The 17,555-nt window shown below is 38.6% G+C and overlaps 1 pseudogene; it reads right to left on the bottom strand.

Annotated features, from left to right (window-relative positions):
• Positions 1-2,737: 2,737 nt before the first annotated feature.
• The window catches only part of LOC133070721 (cytochrome P450 2C31-like), a 42,131-nt pseudogene continuing 27,313 nt past the window's right edge, over positions 2,738-17,555 (bottom strand).

Below are 17,555 nucleotides of genomic sequence, written 5' to 3' on the forward strand. Positions count from 1 at the left end.
ACAATATTCAAAAATTGCCCCTGATTGTTTTCAACAAATGTGTCTGTGGAAAGGCTATTCATACTGGGAAAGTTCTGAGTCAGATCAATCCTGAATGTAGTCTTCCACAGGGACCACAGGCAGGTCAAATAGTAATGATTCTCTGGGAACAGGGTTTTGAAGGAGTTCCAGCTCCACTCACTGCCTCCTCTTTGTGGGTGACATATTGTTGATGCTTTTCACCATGATTATAGTCTGTAGCTTTTCAAGGCTACCTCAGAGCTGGGAAGATAGAAGGGAATAAGGCAAAACATGACAAACCTCACTGTTATTACTGAGGTTTATCCATTTTCTTGAAGAAACACTCTGCAGATTGATGCACATCTTGGCTAATGGCCAAAGATCTGAAAAAGCATACCTGATAATTTTTAATTGTGCTTTCATTGTTTTATATCAGAGAGAATTATTAGAAGTCATTACTCCATATCACATTTGCTGACATTTTTCAGTCTAATTTTGAAAGGAAGTAATAAAAAGTGGATACTCTTACTTTTTTCAAACTTACGAGGTTTGGGTTCAATATTTCACCATTAATGAAAATAGTTTCTAGGATTTTGGAGACATCTTTTTTCAGAATTTTTCTCAATTTACAGAGAATGTTTATCATAAAAAAATCTTGGCCACTATCAAACTTTTTACATTTACTGAGAAGGTCACTTGTTCCATCAGCTAGGTTTGTGTGTATGCTACACATTGTACATCAAATATGCAATGATAATCTGAGGCTCTGGGTGACATTAATTTTCTCCTGCAGAAAGTATGTTCTAGCAAGCAGAAAATGTTTAAGGGTGAATCAATGTAATTAAAGCAATGTTTAAAATTACTTAAAGATGAACTCTAGTCTTATAACTACTGTTCAACTTCAGGTTTATTCTTAAGGCTTGTTTGCAGATCTTCATAACCTTCAGGCTTCAACTGAAGTTGGAACATTTACTTGATCCTTCTTACTTGGCAAGTTCTAGACTCCATTCTTTTTCCTATGAGCCCTCAGAACCTTCAAAAATTTTATTTGGTTTCTAAAGCTCCTACACGACATTTTATAGTCAGGCCTTCAGACTCTCAGCTCCTGATTTCAAATCAACAATCACTTCAAAGGTAAAAGCACATCAAATAGCAGGCTTCCTAATATGGATTTCCCAAACCCTCTGCTTTCTTGTCCCCAGAAATCCTCACAATTTTGAACACTCTTCCCTGCTGACAAATATATATGTACATAGGCATGTGTTTGTGTGTGTGTGTGTGTGTGTGTGTGTGTCTGTGATGAGCCAGGCAGAGGAAGAAAAATACAGACATAAATATAGATGTTATATCAAGTTTCTGGTCGTTGCAATTATATATTATTTGTAGATGATAAAATTTCCTACTTGAAAAATCCATGAAAGCTAACTAAAGTTACTAAATCTACCAAAGAATTCAGTTCTCAGCATATAAAAGGGTTTGGTCAAATAGTCTTTCTATTTCAGTCATGACAGAAAAGTAAAGAGATACATACTTTTTAGGGCATTATTCTTCAGTATTGATGAAAAACAAAAATGCACATTTATGTGCAGACACTTCACTTCTAGCAAACTATCCTTAAGACGTAGTACAGGAATAATAAAAGATATATGCAGGTAGGAGCATTTCTATATTTTTTATGTATATATATATGCATATATATATGTATATATAGAAAATATATATTTTTTCTATATATATATTTCTATATTAACAAAAGTTCAAAATTAATCTAAATATCCTTGAACGCTAAGATAATTTTTAAGATTATTATAGGCATGAAATATGGTATTATGAGATACATTTATTTATATAGATTGTGAAAGCATCTGTTGCTATTATCTAATGTCACCAAGAAGTCAGAGATATATAATAAATAATATGTACATACGCACATACCCACAGAAACACACATGCATATTTCTATGTGTGTTCAACCACAACCATAAATACACATTCTTTTCCTTCTTTTTTGCTTTAATATGTCTGTATATCTGTAATTGGGTCTATGTGTGGGTCTGTGTTTAATAACTAGGGGTAAAGAGAAAGGACAGCCTTGAAAATAACCAGCAAATGTAATTTTCATCTCATGTTATCCACTCTAGCTGAAGCAATCTTCTTCTACTTTCTTCCTGCCTGTATGTATGTGTGTGTGTGTGTGTGTGTGTGTATATATATATATATATATGTTATATATATTATATGTTTTTATATATGTGTATATATATGTATACATATATAAAAACATATAATACATATAATTACACTTTAATGAACATTGAGAAAAACAGAAATTATACATGCCAAACTGTCAAGAGATTACTCCCCTGAAGAGATAGTAGCAGTAAGAGATGAGTACATTATACATATGTATTTTTTAACACATGTGATAATTTACTACTCTAATTTTTAAAAAATCAAAATATGACATTTATATGTACCTTTCCACTGTAGATGAGATACAGCTTAAGATCTCAGGATAGAATTACAAAAAACATTTTATTGGAGACAAACAGTGTGCTGTATTTCATGAAGCAAAACTTGAACTGAATCTTAAAGAAAATCAGAAGAGACAGGGCTCAGGAATGTCACTCCTGACATTAGGGAGAGGTGGACCATAGCTAACAGAAAGGGCAAAGATCATCAGCTTGTGTAGATAGAGCGGGAGAGGCTTGTCTGTGATCTGGCAGTGGCCCTTTCTTCAGACTGGAATGAAACAGACCTCATAGAAGTGTGGTATAGAGCCTGACCCTTTCAGAAGTGGTGTAGTGTCAGTGTTCTTCGGATCAACCAGAGGTTTCAAGGTAAAATACTGTAAAATGCTGACAAGGAGTAAAAACAGCTCCATGCGGGCCAAGCCTTCTCCAGCACAAACTCTTTTTCCTAAAAAAGACACATAAATGAAATATTCATATAATTTTCATTTGTCCTAGTGCACAGGGAGGTGTAGAAAAGTAAGAAATGAAAGAATAGAGTAAATAAATAAATAAACTAAGGAAAGACCAAATAACCAATGGCTTCTCCTATTTACACCAAAATCTGGTCTGCTCATTCCCTCAGAACATATTTCTGTGTACATTCTATTTGATATATTTTTAAAAATCTGTTCTGTACACCCACATTGGAATTGCTTTCCTGAGGGTGGCCAGTGACATTTTTCTACACTAACACACACACACAGATATGCACACACACACAAACATATACACAAAGACATATACACACACACACTCATCCCAATTGACATGAGGCACACAATACGTTTTCCATCTACCTCCAACCCAAGTCTCAACAACAGGTTTATTTCTCCTCATCTGATTCCTAAAAAATCTTGACCTTGCCATGTCCCTGTATTAACACTATTTTAAGAGTTTACCCATATCAGGTATAAAAAGAAATGTCACAATCTAGACACAAGTATTACTACTTGCTCACCAAGCCCCAGACACATAAGCTATTTCAAGTGTCAGGAATTTCCAGTCATTCCTCCAACTGAAATACTCATCCCCTCAGCTCTGCCAGCAGAGATTCTCTACATCCTTCTAGATCCAGCATAGGTGTCATTTATTCCATACAAATATCTTTGATCTATTCAGGGGAATATAATTTACTCCCTCACTGGTATTCCACAAGACTTATTAATGCTTCTAATGCAGAATATTTCACATGAAATCATAATTATTCCTCTGTCCCACACACTGGTATATAAGCTCATAAGGTAAAGCCTTAGATCTTAAAATGGTAGCACAATGTCAGGACAAAAGCAATCCCAAAAACTCTATAAATTGAGGAGAAATCTTGAGCAGGCTCATTATGTAACAATGGACTCAAAATTCAGGAAGAAGATAAGATTAGCAGGGTCTCTCTTCGCGATCACCTCTGGGCATTGTATGTGTATGTTTCTCCATCTTCCCAGATCCATTCTGTTTGTTTTTCTTTTGCACCTACTCTGTGTTTAGGAAGTTGATTTCTTTGGAATGCATAGCTCCAGTAGTTAGTTACCTTCTTCACTGTGAGTAAACTCAGAGGATTAAACATTGAGAAGGTTAGGGTATGTCCTCCCTCAGTCCCAGCCTGTCAGGCCACAGTTTCAGCAGTGGCTGTATTCTCCAACCTACAGACCCATCTCTGCTGAGGCATCCATTCTCTCTTTGCTAAAAATCTACTTGAGTTTCAGCAACATCATGATGATGGTAACATCATCCTACTGATGCCATCCCTGAGTACTTGACCACTCCTTGCCACTTCCCTTAATCGTGTCCACACCTCTGAAAACAGTCTCTTCATTAAACTGTCTAAAGTATCTTAACTCTTTCTTTCAAGGACCCTGACAAATTGAAGGAAGATATTAAATATAAAATATTTCTTCCTGCAAGAAAACTTCCTTTATTCTCCAACTACTCTGCCCTCTGCCCTGTCCCTCAAAATGCAACATTCAAGAGCTTCTCTCTCTGGGTGCTGACAAAAACCCTTTGAAGAGTATTTTCTCTCTGGAGTATTCTTGCCTCTAACCTGCATTCCTCTTTCTTAGAGGAAGGATGCATCTGTTACTCACATTTGTATCTCTGAACCTGAGTGAGCATGAGTCTACTGCATATAAGGTATGTAGACTACACTGAGTGAACTGACTCATTCATTGAGTGAACTGACTTCATTGAGTGAATTGACTTCTCAGGGCAGGGGAGAAAAGTCTCAGTGGAACTAGACATCTAGGAGGACCTCTTACGATACTCAGGAGTGGGTAAGAGAGCAGAAGTCAGGAAGTACAGTCTCCAATCCAGTGAGAAATTATCTGCACTTTGGGAGTGGTGCCTCTGGTCTCATGCAAATGACAATTTGTCCAGCCCAGACTAGCCTCCATGCAAAGCCCTTCCTTCTCTCCTTTCACCACTGATGTACAGACAAAAATGAAGCATGCTTGCCTGCTGAAAAAGCCATGAAGTAGTCACTCTTCTTAAAGTTACCACTTTTATCCAGGAAGTGACCAGGATCAAACTGCTCTGGGTTGGGAAACTCCTTGCCATCGTGCAGGACAGAAGTCAGAGATGTTAATATCGTTGTGCCCTGAGATAAAGACAAACAGATTAACGGGATTATAAAAATGGTCATGGAGCTTGAAAAAAAGCACCTTGTCTAATCCTTTCCTTTTGTAGATGAGAAGACTGAGGCACACACAAAAAAGTTATTCTTTCCATGTCAGAGAACAAATTAATGACCAAGCCTGTGCTATGCTTAGTCACGCAGTCATGTCCGACTCTTTGCAACCCCATGGACTGTAGCCCACCAGGCTCCTCTGTCCATGGGGATTCTCCAGGCAAGAATTATGGAATGCCGTGCCCTCCTACGGGGAATCTTTCCAACCCAGGGATCAAACCTAGGTCTCCCTCATTGCAGGCAGATTCTTAACTGTCTGAGCCACCAGGGAAGCCCAATGACCGAGCCTAACTGGTCTTAAATCCTATAATGCCAGTTCAGGGCACTGTTAAATCCTGACTCCAAGACCATCGTCTTCAGCTTGTAGCCTACCTGCTGCACTTGCTTTCCAGTAAATTAGAGGAGCTGCATTTTTCTTGACAAAAAAAAAAAAAAACATACTGTTAAACGTGCTGATGTCACTGAAAATCTAGCTCTTTCTCTTTGGAATCAAATATGACGTCTTCTTCAAAACTACATGAGTGGCCATATTTTTGAAAACCACTTTCTTCTCCTACAAAGATGAGAAACTGGTAAGCATTCCCTCCTCCTGCTATGTTTTTTCAATGTATTTGTTGAATATTCTTCTGGAAATAAGACGGCATTTCTGGTTTCTTGTAAGGTTTTCCTAAACTCAGAGATACCATGTAACATAATGATTTAGTTTAGTTTTCAGAATCAATTGAACATTTCTCTCTACTAAATTAATCTCTGTGACTATAGGCAAGGGTTTTGGTTTTTTTGTTTGTTTGTTTGTTTGCATTTCCGTGTCTCATTTCCATCACTAGTAAAATATAAACAGAGAGTTCCCTGGTGTCTAGGGTTCAATCTGTAGCTTAGGTTTCATCCCTGGTTGGGGAACTGAGATCTCACAAGTCTCTCAGAATGCCAAAAAAAAAAAAAACTAAACTAACAACAACAAAAAAACATAAACAATAAATTTGATTATTTTATTATATAATGAAATAATATGTGAAATACTTTTTAAACAGAAGTTATTACCACAAGCTAAAATGCTCAATATTTTGTTATTGTTATGATAGCAAAGATTTTATTCACAATATCTTGGGATCATAATAATAAAGAGACAAAATTCAAATTCAGTTCCATCTGAATGCCTTCTGGTATATTGCATGGCCTTTCCAAATACACGATATAGTTCTCACTCCAAAACATCAATTGAAAGACAAACTGTCATTTCTATGTGGGCAAATAAATAAAAGAATCAAAATTGCCGGGAGAAATATCAAAAACCTCAGATACGCAGATGACACCACCCTTATGGCAGAAAGCGGACAGGAACTAAAGAGCCTCTTGATGAAAGTGAAAGGTGAAAAAGCTGACTTAAAACTCAACATTCAAAAAACTAAGATCAGGGTATCCAGCTCCATCGCTTCATGGCAAATAGATGGGGAAACAATGAAAACAGTGTCAGATTTTATTTTGGGTGCTCCAAAATCACTGCAGATGATGATTGCAGCCATGAAATTAAAAGACGCTTACTCCTTGGAAGGAAAGTTATGACCAAAGTAGACAACATATTAAAAGGCAGAGACATACTTTGCCAACAAAGGCCTGTCTGGTGAAGGCTATGGTTTTTCCAGTAGTCATGTATGGATGTGAGAGTTGGACTATAAAGAAAGCTGAGCACCGAAGAATTGATGCTTTTGAACTGTGGTGTTCAAAGGGACTCTTTAGAGTCCCTTGGACTGCAAGGAGATACAACCAGTCCATCCTAAAGGAGATCAGTCCTGGGGTGTTCATTGGAAGGACTGATGCTGAAGCTGAACTCCAATACTTTGGCCACCTGATGCGAAGAGCTGACTCATTGGAAAAGACCCTGATGTTGGGAAAGATTGAAGGCAGGAGGAGAAGGGGATGACAGAGGATGAGATGGTTGGATGGCATCACTGACTCGATGGACATGAGTTTGAGTAGACTCCGGGAGTTAGTGATGGACAGGGAGGCCTGGCATGCTGCAGTTCATGGGGTTACAAAGAGTCAAACACTACTGAGCAACTGAACTGATTGAGTTGGTGACAATAATATCAACCTGATGAGCTGCATGGTCTTCTAGAAGTGATCAGTAGCTCAAATGCGGGTAGGGAGGAAGAAAACTGTTACACTAGACTTTTGACAAGGGTAACAGATAAGGAGGTGCTTACTGATTAAGTTGGAAGAGTAATAAAACATACACTGGAAAATAGGGAGTGGACAGAAGAGTAGCTTAATGAACAGGCAGAATATGGGACTAACAATGTACTGAGAATCCTGTGGGAGTCTAAGCACTATTATATTTATTAAAATGTATTTACGAACTAAAAGGAAAGGAGCATGTGGTCAGAGGGTGAAATACCTGAGACACGACTGTGTAATACCTGTAGACAATTAGGCAATCTATATTAGGCAACCTTCTACTGCTGTGATAGCTGAAACCTAAGAGTCTTAATGAGGAGTATAAATGAAATACCTCTCACCTTGGGAATGAGATATTCTCTGAATTTAATGTCCTGAGCTGCTGCATGGGGTAGGTTGTTGGGGACAAGGTCAATGTATCTCTGGATCTCGTGGATCACAGCATCTGTGTAGGGCATGCGGCTCCTGTCCTGCATGCAGGGACTCCAGTTTCTGCCAACCACACGGTTAATTTCTTCCTGGACTTTAGCTGGCAAGGTAGAAATCAGATTTTACGTCAAGTGATAAATATAATTTTATCTTCTTAATGATGATTACATTGTGGTAAGATATGGAGAGAAGGGAAAATTACATGTGTTTCCCTACAACGGAAAAAAAGAAACAGAATTTCAGTGTCATGGGCAAACTGGAATTTCATTAGAGACTTAAATACACATGCATATAAAACACAGTTACCTCATGAAATTCATTTCTCAATTCTGATTCTCTCCTTTGTGTATTTTTTAAAATAAACTCAGGGGTGTGTGATCTCAAAGGCTCACATCATGCAGTTTAACCATTTTGTTTATGTCAGTTTTATTTTATGAAAGTTCTAAGAGAGTAGAAGTACTGCAACCAGGAAATGCTTAATAAATGGACCAACTAAACAAGATGTTTGGTTGACTCAATACATAGGAATAATAAGTAAGTTAAGGGAGAATATCCAAGATGATAGAGTAGAAAGACTCTGAGATCCTCTCCTCCCACAAGCATTACAAAATGATAAATACAATGATTTACAGAACAACTATCAATAAGAACAACCTGAAGTCTAAGAGAAAAGTTCTTCAACAACTAAAGAACTAAAGATGGAATCATGTAATGCATAGGAGAAGCAGAAATGTAGCACAGTTAAGACCATACGCCCAGGTAGGAGACCCATGAATGGGACAATTATAATTTCAGAGGTTCTCCCCGAGGAGTGAGGGGTCTGAACCCATCACTGGGCTCCCTAACCCACGAGTCCTGCACCAGGAAGATGAGGCCCCAAAGCACTTGGTTTTGCAGGCCAACAGGGCTTATTTCAGATGAGCTAGGGAGCTGTGGGAAGTAGAGACTCCACTCTTAAAGAGCGTACACAAAATCTCACCCACTCTGGGACCCAGAAACAGGAAAAGTAATTTGAAAGGAGCCTGGGTTAGGCCCATTTGTTGATCTTGGACAGCCTCCCAGAGAGGCACGGGGCAGCTGGGGCTCACCTCTGGAACACATATGCTGGTAGCAGCTGTTTTAGACAGCTCATCCCAACACATGGACATGGATGATAGTAAGAGAAATTTTAGAATCTTCCCTCTGGCTTATTTTGCCAGAACTTGGTCCTTCTCATCAGCCAGTTATCACCCGTTCTTGGATGTGGGAGGCCAAGCAGCTAGCTGGGCTGGCACATAGTCCTATCCACCAGCATGCCAGTTACTAAAGCAGCCCTGAGCCCCAGCTGCCCCTGGACCCAACTCCACTCACCCGTTGGGAGACACCAACCCCGGGTCCCCTTGGGCCCCCATCCAGACAACGGGCAGGCCAACGCCAACTCCAGGATCCTCAGGGTTCTATAGCCAGAGAACACAGGATCTGGTTCCCCCCACCAAGATATCCAAGACCCTGCATCCAGAGAAGCCAGGATGTGGTCTCATACACACAGAAGGCAGGTACTATCCTCAAGACTCCTGGGGCCTGATCCACCAACTAGCAGGCCAACCTCAGCCCCAGGACCACAGCAGTCCTGCAGCCAATCATGTCAAGATCCAGCCTACTCAACAGCAGGTCAGCACCACTAGAAGACATCTTGGGCCCCAGGCTCACCCAACAGCAAATTCACATCCAATTCTAGGAAACCCCAGAACTCTCTGCCAGCCATCTCAGGAAGAGGCCCTGGACCCACCTCTAACCACCAGAGTGCCTGGACTAGACTGGGCCCCATGGGGTTTCATAACCAGTTGCCACATGACCCAGCCCCACCCACCATCACCCAGCAGCTACTCCACAAGAAAAGTGTATTGAGTACAAATGGAAGTCGAAAGTTGAGGAAACAATTCTTAGACAAAACAGACTTTAAAAACAAAGACTATATGGAACAAGAGAAAAAAAAAAGGACATTACCTAATGATGAAAGAATCAATCCAACAAGAAGATATAACAATTATAAATCTACATGCATATGTGCTAAGTTGCTTCAGTCATGTCTGCCTCTTTGCAACTCTTTGGACTGTCACCCACCAGGCTCTTCTCTCCATGAGATTCTCCAGGCAAGAATATTGGAGTGGGTTGCCATGCCCTCCTCCGGGGATCTTTCCTACCCAGGGAATGAACCCACATCTCTTATGTCTCACATGCATGTTGATAGGTGAGTTCTTTACCACTACCACCCCCTGGGAAGTCTGTAAATATATATACATATAACTGATTCACTCTGTTGTACAGCAGAAACTATTACAGCATTGTAAGACAATTAAACAAAAAAATAAAAATAAAAGGGTCTTAATGAGTCAAAGCACAATACATGATATAGTAAACAAAATATTCTCTTAGATGAGGACTGAATAAAAGGGGGAAAAAAAGGAGGAGGAGAAATTACATATGTGAGGAAAATCTGTTTGCCCAGAAGGGTGTATTTGAACAGAATTTTTGTGTATAACTTTTTAATTTAAAGAGTGAGGTTTTTTGATGAAGAAAGATTGTGATTTGTTGAGTTAATCCTTCCATTGCAAATGCATCTGAGTAGAATTAATTTTTGACAAAAGTATATTTATCTGTACTTGGAAAGCTTATCAAGCAATATCATTGTAGAGAAGATTCATCACTATCTGAGCCATCATGGAAGCCCTACTGCATCTGACCTGAAGCAAATCAAGGATACTCCACCACAGTAGGGAGGACAGTGATCTCTGCCCTCCATAACTCTGCTGCTGGTTAACTATTTCATTCTCCTTTTTCACTATACTCTAATTTGAATGCAAGTCATACAGTGATAGGAAGATATACTAAGGATGGAAGTTTTTCTAGTACATCTTTTAGGCAGATGAAGAGTAGAAAAGTCATCAGGGTTGCCTGCCAATTTCTAACTGGAATTTCATCCTGTCCATCATCTGTGATACTACCTGTGACCTCTGGGTGCTTCAGCAGGAGCAGCAGTCCATATCTCAGAGTGATGCTTGTTGTCTCTGTTCCAGCAGTAAGCACATCCCATCAGTGGTGATCAAGTTGTCCATGGTAAACTCAAACTGTTTATTGTGTTTCTCCTACCAATGATGTATTAGGATTACTTGATAAGTAAAAGAAACTTACAAGTAACTTAAAATAATTTCATATAACAACATAATTTTTTAAGTTTACTTATTTGACAAATTAAGCCAAAAATTAGAGAAGGTTATAGATGAAGGTAAAGTTAGATGAGTTGTTAGAATTTCTTCAATTAAAATATAACCAGAGTTAAACTTCCAACAAGTCCTTTCTGATTCCTCACTTCCTCACCCACTGGAGTAAATCAGTTCTTCAGTTGTTTCATTCTAACCTGACTCTTATCAAGTTATCACTGCTACTCACCACCAGTTCAGGCGTCTATTGTCTATTTCATCAAATCTAAATTTCTCACTCAGGCCTTCAGAATCACCTGTCCTCAAACTGAAACATTATTCCCAAATTCATCAGTCATTAAACCCATGACAGTTCCTCAGTTACTAGCAAGACAATCTCTTTAAAAACTCCACACACTTCATCACTGCACTTATCTTTCCCTGAACCAATTTTGTCATCTCTGCTAATCCTCAAAACCTACTTCATCTATTTCCTACTGTCTTTCCAAGAGTAAGCCTTTCTAGATTCCCATCCATTTCTACCTCCTCTCATTTCTTACATCACCCATTCATGGAATTTATCTAATGAAAGAGAATATACTATCTATCACTTATCTTGAATGTGTGGGCGTGTGTGTGTTTCAATCTGTTCTCAAATAAAGAACCAGCTTTAACATGGTAAATATAAAAGCTTCCAAGCAATTTTCAGTGACAATGCAGAAATAATTCAAGACTTCAAGTACAGTTTGCACAACAATAGGTTGCACAGGCAATGACTGTATCTTTAAGAAGGAGCATGTGTTTTAATAAACTGATTCCACTGAGAAGAAACAAAGTTATTCCATGGAACATATCAACTCCACATACAAAGATGAAGTAGCAAATCTGGATCCCATTTTACCTTTTCCATTTTAATTAGGACATCATCAATAAAATCTTGAGGGTTATTGAGGTCCAAGGATTCTTGGTGCTCCTTTATTTTCTCCAAAATAAACTTTCTTTACTCAGTCATGTTTTTAAATAAAGCATTATGACTCCCTGGGAGATAATGTAGTAAAGAGGGGAAAGCATTGTAGAGCTGAAAAAGAAAAGAGACAGTCAATTCTTTCAGCAAACATTTACAGGCCCATATTATGGTGCAGACATATTGCTATAAAATGAGTAAATAAAGATGAGTAATATATGTTTCTTGCACTGGAACCCATTTGGGATTTGAAGGAGAGAGAACTGATAAAATGGCCTGAGTGACAGTATGCACAGATTAACAACTAATTTCCAAACCATTTGAAATATTTTCCTACCCTCTGAAGAAATTCAGGATCATACCACATCTTTCCAAATGAGGGTACTGAGGTTCAGAAAGATTAGTCTATCAGTCTAAGACACAAAACAAGTGACAGAGGTAGAATCCAGTGTTTATCCCAGTTTACACTACACACATGTCTATAGAGAGTCACCTAAAAAGTGTGCAGGGATCATACATTTTTTCTATATTCATTTTTATGAAAATATATTAGTAGTTAACACATATTATATTAGTTTCAGGTGTACAAAATGGTGATTCACCATTTACATGCACTACAAATTGATCACCATGATAAGCCTAGGAATCATCTGTCATCATACAGTTATTGAAATGCTATTGACTCTATTCCTTATGCTGTATATTACATCCCTGTGACTTATTATGTTTATATCTGAAGTTTATACTTCTTAATCCATTTTACATATTTCATTCATCCCTCTACCTCCTCTCTGAGGACTACCAGTTTCTTCTCTGTATCTATGAATTTGTTTCTATTTTATTTTGTTTGTTTTAATTTTTAGATTCTAAATATGAAGTAAATCATATAATATTTGTCTTTGTCTGCCAGACATTCTTCCCTTAGCATATCTTCTAGGACTACCCATGCTGTCATAAATGGCACAATTTCATTCTTTTATATGGCTGAGTAATATTTCTCTCTGTGTGTGTGTGTGTGTGTGTGTGTGTGTGTACCACTTCTTTATCCTTTCATCTATCAATGGACACTTAGGTGATTTCAATATCTTACCTATTATCAACAATGCTACAATGAATATAGGGGTGCACATATCTGTTTGAACAAGCTTCTTTTCTTCAGATAAATACCCAGACGTTTTCTAAAGAGAAGTACCCAGTTAAATCCCAGATCATATAGGAGTTCTATTTTTAACTTTTTGAGAAACCTCTATACTGTGTGTCATAATGACCATTTCAATTTACATTCCTATCAACAGTGCATGAGTATTCCCTTATCTCCACATCCTCCCAGCACTCGTTATTTTTTCTCTTTCTTATAATAGCCTTTCTGACTGGTGTGAGGTAAAATCTTACAGTGTTTTTATTTGTATTTTCCTGATAATTAGTGTTTTGAACATCTTCCTATGTGCCTATTGGCCAACAGTTTGTCCTCTTTGGAAAAAAATACCTATTTGAACTTTCTGTCCACTTTTTAATTAGGGTTTTCTTTTGCTGTTGAAGTGTCTGAGTTTTTTGTGTATTTGCAAATATAGTCTATTCAGCAGGCAGGCATTTTGTTTTGTTGATAGTTACCCTCACTGCGCAAAAGCTTTTACATTTGACTAGGTCATATTCCTTTATTTTTGCTTTTGTTTCCCTTGCCAAACAAGGCATAACCAAAAAAAATCAACAAGATTAATGTCAAAGAATGCAAATCTATGATTACTTCTAGAATTTCTATAGTTCTGGTTCTTACATTTAAATCCTTAATCCATCTTGAATTTATTTTCATATGTGGTGTAATAAAGGCATCCATTTTGATTCTTTTGTATGTAACTGTCCAGTTTTTCCAATACCATTGATTGAAGAGGGTGTCTTTTCTACATTCTGTATTCTAGCTTCTTTTGTTGTATATTAATTACCTACTAGGTGTGGGTTCATATCTAGGCTGTCTCTTCAGTTCCATTAATTATGTCTGTTTTTGTGCCAGTACCATACTTCTTTTTCTTTGCTTGCTATGGCTGGAACTTCCAGTACTATGCTGATTAAAAGTTGGGAGAATGGGCATCCTTGTGTTGTTCCTGACTTGAGAGGAGATATTTTCTGGTTTTCACCATTGAGAATGATGGGAGCTTCTCCTATAGGGGCTTTATTACATTCAGGTATGTTCCCTCTGTATTCACTTTTGAGTTTTTATCATAAATGTATCTTGAATTCAGTCAAAAGGTTTTTTTGCATAACTTTAAAAAATCATAAGATTTTTATTTTTCATTTTTAATGTGATGTATCACATAGATTAGGAGAAGGCAGTGGCACCCCACTCCAGTACTCTTGCGTGGAAAGTCCCATGGACGGAGGAGCCTGGTAGGCTGCAGTCCATGGGGTCGCTAAGAGTCGGACACGACTGAGCGACTTCACTTTCTTTTTTTTTTTTTTTTTTTTTTTTGCGACTTCACTTTCATTTTTCATTTTCATGCATTGGAGAAGGAAATGGCAACCCACTCCAGTATTTTTGCCTGGAGAATCCCAGGGACGGGGGAGCCTGATGGGCTGCCATCTATGGGGTCGCACAGAGTCGGACACAACTGAAGTGACTTAGCAGCAGTAGCATCACATAGATTGATTTGCAGACACTGAATCATCTTTGCATCCCCAGAATAAATTTTGCTTATTCACAGACTACAATCCTGTTAATGTATTGCTGATTTCAATTTTGTGCAAAGATGAGCACAACAAACGACAGAAATGTTATGGACCTAAAAGAAGAAGATATTAAGAAGAGGTGGCAACAATAAACAGAAGAACTATACAAAAAAAAGATCTTAATGACCCAGATAACCATGATGGTGTGATCACCCACCTAGAGCCAGACATCCTGGAATGTGAAGTCAAGTGAGCATTAGGAAGAATCACTACAAACAAAACTAGTGGAAGTGATGAAGTTCCAGTTGAGCTATTTCAAATCCTAAAAGATGATGCTGTTAGAGTACTGCACTCAATATGTCAGCAAGTTTGGAAAACTCAGCAGTGGCCACAGGACTGGAAAAGGTCAGTTTTCATTCCAATCCCAAAGAAAGGCAATGCCAAAGAATGTTCAAACTACCACACAGTTGCACTTATCTCACATACTGCAAACTAATGCTCAAAATTCTCCAAGGAACTCTTCAACAGTATGTGAACTGAGAAACTCCAGATGTTCAAGCTGGATTTAGAAAAGACAGAGGAACCAGAGATCAAATTGCCAACATCCATTGGATCACAGAAAAAGCAAGAGAATTCAAAAAAAATCTACTTCTACTTCATTGACTACGCCAAAGCCTTTGACTGTGTGGATCACAACAAACTGGAAAATTCTGAAAGAGATGGGAATACCAGACCACCTTACCTGACCCCTGAGAAACCTGTAGGCAGGTCTAGAAGCAACAGTTAAAACTGGACATGGAACAATACACTGGTTACAAATTGGGAAAGGAGTACATCAAGGCTCTATGTCACCCTACTTATTTAACTTATATGCAGAGTACATCATCGGAAATTCTGGGCTGGATGAAGCACAAGCTGGATTCAAGATTGCCTGGAGAAATAGCAATAACTTCAGATATGCAGATGACACCACCCTTATGGCAGAAAACAAAGAAGAACTAAAGAGCTTCTTGATGAAAGTGAAAGAGGAGTCTCAGACAAGCACTGGGGTGGCCGACCAGAACTGAAGGATATAATCACTTCCACAGCAAAGCTGTCAGACAGAAGCACCACTGTACACCCAGCACTGGGAAAACTTCCTTGTCATTGACCTGTCTGCTGTCCCCAAACCTGCCTCCTGCCTCTGAGCCCTGCTCTCTGGTGCAGCCCCTCGGCTCAACTGTCTGGTGGCCTGAAGTCTGGGGAAGCCTTCCAACCTGAGAAGTGCAGGGGAACTGGAGGTCACACCCGAAGGAGAAAATGAGAAGGCCATTCTAACTTTTCCCAACATTTCCGGTCATTCCAAAATTGTATAGGAATGCAAGGGCTTTCTGTGAACAGGTGAATTTTTTGGACTCTGAACTTGTGATCTCATCAGAGAGCTTCAGAGGCCAACTGATCTTGGAAGACTTGTCTCCCAGCTCCAATGGAGAACATGGAGAAGTCTTAAGGCTACTATAAGAATAAGACTGAAAACCAGAGACGGGAGGCTTAAGTCCAAATCCTAAGAACACCAGAGAACTCCTGACTCCAGGGAACATTAATCGATAGGAGTTCATCAAATGCCTCGATACCTACACTGAAACCAAGGACCACCCAAGGGCCAACAAGTTCCAGAGCAAGACATACCACACAAATTCTTAAGCAACACAGGAACATAGCCCTGAGCTTCAATATACAGGCTGCCCAAAGTCACACCAAACCCACTGACATTTCAAAGCTCATTACTGGACACTTCATTGCACTCCAGAGAGAAGAAATCCAGCTCCACCCACCAGAACACCAACACAAGCTTCCCTAACCAGGAAACCTTGACAAGCCACCCGTCCAACCCCACCCACAGTGAGGAACCTCCACAATAAAGAGGAACCACAAACTGCCAGATTACAGAAAGGCCACCCCAAACACAGCAATATAAACAAGATGAAAAGGCAGAGAAATACCCAGCAAGTAAATGAACAGGATAAATGCCCACCAAACCAAACAAAAGAGGAAGAGATAGGAAATCTACCTGAAAAAGAATTCCCAATAATGATAGTGAAAATCATGCAAAATCTTGAAAACAAATTGGAGTTACAAATAAATAGCCTGGAGACAAGAATTGAGAAGATGCAAGAAAGGCTTAACAAGGACCAAGAAGAAATAAAAAAGAGTCACTGTATAATGAATAATGCAATAAATGAGATTTAAAAAAAAAAAAAAAACGCTCTGGAGGGAACCAACAGTAGAATAATGGAGGCAAAGATAAGATAAGCGAGGTAGAAGATAGAATGGTAGAAATAAATGAAACAGAGAGGAAAAAGAAAAACAAATTAAAAGAAATGAGGACAACCTCAGATACTTCTGGGACAATATTAAATGCCCAACATTCAAATCATAGGAGTCCCAGAAGAAGAAGACAAAAAGAAAGGCCATGAGAAAATACTTGAGGAAATAATAGTTGAAAACTTCCCTAAAATGGGGCAGGAAATAATCATCCAAGTCCAGGAAACCCAGAGAGTCCCAAACAGGATAAACCCAAGGCAAAACACCCACACATATTAATCAAATTAACAAAGATCAAACACAAAGAACAAATATTAAAAGCAGCAAGGGAAAAACAACAAATAACACACAAGAGGATTCCCATAAGGCTAACAGTTGATCTTTCTATAGAAACTCTTCAGGCCAGAAGGGAATGGCAGGACATACTTAAAGTGATTAAAGAAAATAATCTAAAGCCCAGATTACTGTACCCAGCAAGGATCTCATTCAGATATGAAGGAGAAAGCAAATGCTTTACAGGCAAGCAAAAGCTGAGAGAATTCAGCATCACCAAACCAGCTCTCCAACAAATGCTAAAGGATCTTCTCTAGACAGGAAACACAGAAAGAGTGTATAAACTCAAACCCAAAACAATAAAAGTAAATAGCATCAGG

The sequence above is a fragment of the Dama dama genome, chromosome 15 (assembly GCF_033118175.1).
Source record: "Dama dama isolate Ldn47 chromosome 15, ASM3311817v1, whole genome shotgun sequence".
NCBI classification, from domain to species: Eukaryota; Metazoa; Chordata; class Mammalia; order Artiodactyla; family Cervidae; genus Dama; species Dama dama.